General features: G+C 33.8%; 1 long non-coding RNA gene across 1 annotated transcript; it reads left to right on the plus strand.

Moving 5' to 3' along the window:
- The first annotated feature begins 807 nt into the window (after window positions 1-807).
- On the plus strand, window positions 808-5002 carry LOC134533315 (uncharacterized). Its single transcript, XR_010075307.1, has 2 exons — window positions 808-982; window positions 3228-5002. It is a non-coding gene; the product is annotated as an uncharacterized LOC134533315 (long non-coding RNA).
- The last annotated feature ends 214 nt before the right edge of the window (window positions 5003-5216 follow it).

Raw genomic sequence — 5216 nt, forward strand, 5'->3', positions numbered from 1 at the left:
ATTTTATGAAGTTAAGACTAGTTGATGCCAAGCGAGTTGTTTCTATGTAAAGAGCTACGATTCTCTCCCCCCTCTGAAAGTGAGACGTGACAGAAATGGCGGTGGCACCGGCTAGGTGCACGTGACAGAAATGGTAGAGTTCGCCGGATAGGTTCTATTTCTGGAGAGAGAGAGAGGTAGATTTTTATGTTTATTATTAAGTTAGTTTCAGCTTCTGATAGCAGGTTATTAAGAGTTTACTTGAGGAGAGGATTACGGAATTTTAGTCTATAGTGGAGGAAGTCTTTGAGATTTTTTTTTTTGACGTAACAGATGTTTATTTGAGGATACTTGTAAGGATAAAGTTTATAGTGATAAGTTGTTTTAAGTCGTTGAATTTATTGTAGATTTATATCGGGGATTATTACGTGAGGAGAATACGTTATAAGTTAAATGCTTATTAGAGATAATGCAAGTGGTTTAATTTAATTGAAGTTCATTTTAAGATTGTAGGTTAAGAGAATTATAATTTAAAATAAAGTTTTTTGTCGTAAATAGGAATTATTTTCAAGAGAAGTTTGTTTTGTTTTCGTGCGCGTAGGAGACGAGACGTACGAATTAAATCAGTCGAGGGAAGGATAAACGTTAGAAAGGAATTAAAGAGAAAACGAGAGTTTATGTAAAAGAGAGTTATAGAATTTATAGTGATGTTTTGTTTTAATTAGAAAAATGTTGAGAGTTGTTTCAGAACGACACGTCAGTGGACGTGGCAGAGTGAACACGTGACGGGGAGGTGCTGAGACCTAGCGGAGAACGGAGGAACCGCAAGCGAGGGTTGGCGCACCTGATGGAATTCGGTGACGTCACGGGCTCATACGGAGACGTGGACAGGCCGTGACCTTGTTTTGATCAGCTGTACGGTAACTTAGCGATAAGAAAATAGACTATTGGTTAAATAAATTTAAATTTAAGTGTGTTTTAGGAGAAGAGGAACTTTCAGTATGTAAGTAATTTATTTTAAGAAGTGTATGATGTATAGGCTAGAAGTGTTTCGTTGTAAGTTGTTTATGTTTTTGTTAGTTAAATTCTACCTCGGTTTTAAAAATATTTTTTTGGGATTTGTAAACATTATTAAGGAGGTACACTATAAAATCGATAAGCATTGAGAAAAGTGGGAAGGATAGTTTTTGTGTGTAGAGGGAATTTACTCCAAGGGAACAGAGAGACAAAATTAATGTTTTCTTTAGGGCGAGGGACCCTAAGGTGAGGTGTTGTGTCCCTGGGAAGAAAGGGAATTGTAGCGCAGACCATAGGAGATGGGCTGGCTACGTGAATTAAGGGTTAGGAGAATCCTGAGAGTTGTGAGTAGTTTGGGGCAGGAGTTCCCCATGGTAGTACCGAAGTGGCTATCCTGTATGGGATAGGGTACCATTTCAATGAAGTTTGTTGGTGGGGTGAGAGCCCCCTGTGTAGTGGGCCTATAGCAGATAGGCACTACAGTGAAATTTTTGGTTATTTTGTGAGGTAAATTCCCTGGAGGTTAAGTAAGATTGGATTCAGTTAGGAAGGAGGGAAATGAGAAACATTGCTGTAGAGAGTTAGTGTACTTGCCTAATGTGAAATTGAATGTTACTAAATTAATTTAGGAGAAAGTTTTGTTCGGTAAATAAATAATAATGGAAGATAGCTAGATAATTAATTAATTTTTTTTGAGTAAGGTGTTTTAAGTAATGAAATAAAATAAGGTGAAGTAATTTGAATAATTGGGGAGGAGTTTCTTTAAGAGTTTAGATAATTGTTTTTGAATTTATTGAGATATTCAGCCAGTGGAGTTTGAGTATGAGAGATACAGTGAGATTTTAAGGAAATCGGTTGTTTATTAATTAGGACAAATGAGATTTTATGATTAAGAGTCAGTAAGCATAGTTAAAATTTACGACATGATATTTGTTGACAGTTTACAGTTATTAAGGAGAAAACAGAGTAATCTATTTATTTTTATTTTAAGGGTTTGAAGATAAGATTATGAATTTTTTTTTTGAAAGTTTCTTGGGCATGTTTGAATAATTTTTATTTGGATTTTAAGAAATTACAGAGAAAATTTAATTGATTTACATTAGTTTGGAAGTATGGAGGTTTAGTGTTCGATTAGCCCTAACTTGATGGTCGGATCCCAAAAGAATGCCGTAAAACCGATAGCCAATTGAGAGGAATGCGGTAGGCGCTTGTGTAGAGAGGGGTTGTGGGAAAACTCCTTGGGACTGATGGCAGATCAGGGGCCCTAAATAGTGTGTGATGCTGTAAAACCAGTGCAGAGAAAGCCTGGTATGCTTAAATTTTTGGGCACAGGTTATGTAAACCTGGGGTTCCATGGGATTTAGTCATGTTAGCTGCTGTGAGACATTAAGATTTCCAGGCTCCATAGTAAATTCAATGTAAATTTTTGTTTTCTTAAAATAATAAATTTGTTTTTAATTTTTTTGAGATATTTGATTTGGAACAGTGAATACAGACCCCGAGGAATAAGAGTTGTCATGCTGTGAGAGGAGAAGGTGGTAGGCCTAAAAGGGTACAGGCACCACAGAGGTTATTTGTATTGCATAATTTAAATATAAGGAAACTTGAGAATTTGAAATTTTGTTGTTGGTTTGTACACCCATAAGAAGAGTATAGGCAGAATTTTTATTGTTATGAGATGTCTAATTTAATTGAAAAGAAGAAAGTTTAAAGATGCAAGGTAACATTATTATTGTAATAATTGAAAGAGATTAAGAGGTAGAGAGAAATAGGCAGTTTTTGTTTGTAAGTACTAAAGTTTACATATAGAAATTTAGTAACTAAGAATGAATAATAAGTTAAGTCTAGTGTAAAAGTTTTTTTTAAGTTTGTTAAGTTAAGAGTCACAAGTAAATTTTTTTTTAGAGAGAATGTCTTTGATAGGAAGTATTAGAAACTTATGGGAATTTTAGGGTAACATAAATAATGTAGGTAATGAATAATAAATAGATGGTAGGTCTTAAGTTAGGATTAACATTTGAAGCAGAATTTAATTAAGAAGAAGGAAAATAAATAGGCCTAATGAAAAGAACAAAAAAGGATTTTATGGTAAAGCATTTTTTTTAAGTAATAAACAATGAATAATAATGTTGTTTCAGGGTAATGTGTACTAATAATACAATTTTTTTTTTAGGACCAAAGAACAGGAATTATGTAATTTAAATTAACATGTATTTTTGAAACTGTTACAGATTCCTTAAGATGAGCTGAGCAGCAGTCCAGTTTACAAGATGACAAGAGTTCGAGAGACAAGATACAAGATCACTGAAACAAGAGCCAAGACTGAAGATTCAAGAGAAGAGAAAGCTGGCAGCCATGGACTTACAAGTGGAGATTAATAAGGTCATGTAAAGTTTTATTTTTTTTTATGGAAGACAGTAACTGGAGTTTTTTTTTGTTATAAACATTATTTACAGAACTTTTTAGGTTATAGTAATGTAATGGAACTAGTGAGTTGTGGTAGCTGTCAAAAAGAACTAATACCTTAAGTTTAATTTTTAAAGTTAATTTTCTTAATTTACAGAGGGATTAGTAGTTTTTTTTAAACCTTATTTAGGTTGGAATTTAAATACAATAGCTTATTATAAATGTGTACGAACAGTTCAAGTTCACAGTACTGATAGGTAGGTCAGATGATCTTATTGATTTTGATGATTTGTTGTTTTGAGTTGATTTTTAAGTGTTGTGAATTAGACAATGAAATAGTTCTGAAAACTTAAATTATTTCAAGCTAAGAAATAGTAAAGTTAATTGTAACTCAAAGGACACCAGAATTTAATTTTTTTTTTGAATTAGTAATGTTTGAAAATTTTATACTTTACAAGAAAGGTTATAAACAAACAGATCGGATGGAACAAGGATGCAGTAAATCACAATTTCATTTAGAATTATTGATTAGCTTTTGAGGTTATGAAGTAAAAGTAATTATAGTTTAAAAGTTTGAATAAAAAAAAAATGTTTTTTTTTATTTGTTTGAAATAGAAAGTTTAAAAGTTAATTAGTCATGATCTAGGTGGGTGATGGGGTGGGAATTGGCCACTCTTTTTCCCTATAACCTCCCTAACATGGCCTTCTATTACAACTAACAGAAATAAAGAAGAAGAAAAATGAAGAATTATTAGTTAGAATGTTTCTTTCATGAAGATACCTGATGAACTTTTACTGTTTGGAAGAATAGAAGCAAGATTAATCAGATGTTTTACTCAGAAGAAGAAGAAGAAGAAGATAAAGCAGTTTTATGACTCGACAAGCCAGAGATTGGTGTTTCCCCTCTGCGCTTCTATTGACTACGTTGTTTACTCTCATGGGATAGCTGGTTCGGCACCATGGAGAGAGATTGGTGGGCATTGTGGTTGCCCCCAGAAGAAAAGAAGAGTAGAAGAGGTTATGGGTGGGTCATGTGAACTGACCTTCAACCCAGTTACTTCGTGGGGACTATTTGCTGTATAGAGAAGATCAAGACTCAAGAGTTAGGGAAAATCATTGGAGGTCATGTTTCCCTTCCTTAAGTTTTTCCTATCAAATTATTTGCCTGATTAGATTATGCTAAGGGTGGGATACTTTATGTTAGCAGTTGAATTAATTAATTTTATTTTTTTGTGTGTTTGCATCCTTGCCCATCGATTGCAGTTTAGTAGTTAGTTTTGTATTTGTCAGGCGTGATGGTAATGCCTGTTGATGATGTTTCAGAATTGTAATCTGTTCGTGATGAGGATGGCACAACTCCGAAGCAGATGTGGGGAGAAGTTGTGAGCTGCCCTGGAAGCCAGTCCAGTAGCTGTTGGAGTTGAGTGGTGTTTGCTGATGGCCAGCCCAGGGAGCTACTCTTCTCGACAACACTGACTTCGAGGAGTTGCACCAACCTTCACGAGATAAGAGTTTAATTAATTGAAACACTGTAAGGACACTTAATTTTTTTTGAAGAACGAAAGAAGTATGGTATTAAACGGAAACCGAAAAAAAAAAATAATAATAATTATCAAGAATTTGCACATTGTTTAACGAATACTGAGAAACTAAGAACAGTAATTTAATTTGTAAAGAGAGCTTCACTAACAGAACAATTTTTTTAGAATTGAGAACTCGAGCCTCTGAAGGTTCCTGTGAGAACAAACCAGATAAAAGTTTTACATTTAATTTTATGAATACTTGTTGTTTTAAAATAAATCTTATGCAGAATC

This window comes from Bacillus rossius, chromosome 6 (genome assembly GCF_032445375.1).
Source record: "Bacillus rossius redtenbacheri isolate Brsri chromosome 6, Brsri_v3, whole genome shotgun sequence".
Lineage (NCBI taxonomy): Eukaryota > Metazoa > Arthropoda > Insecta > Phasmatodea > Bacillidae > Bacillus > Bacillus rossius.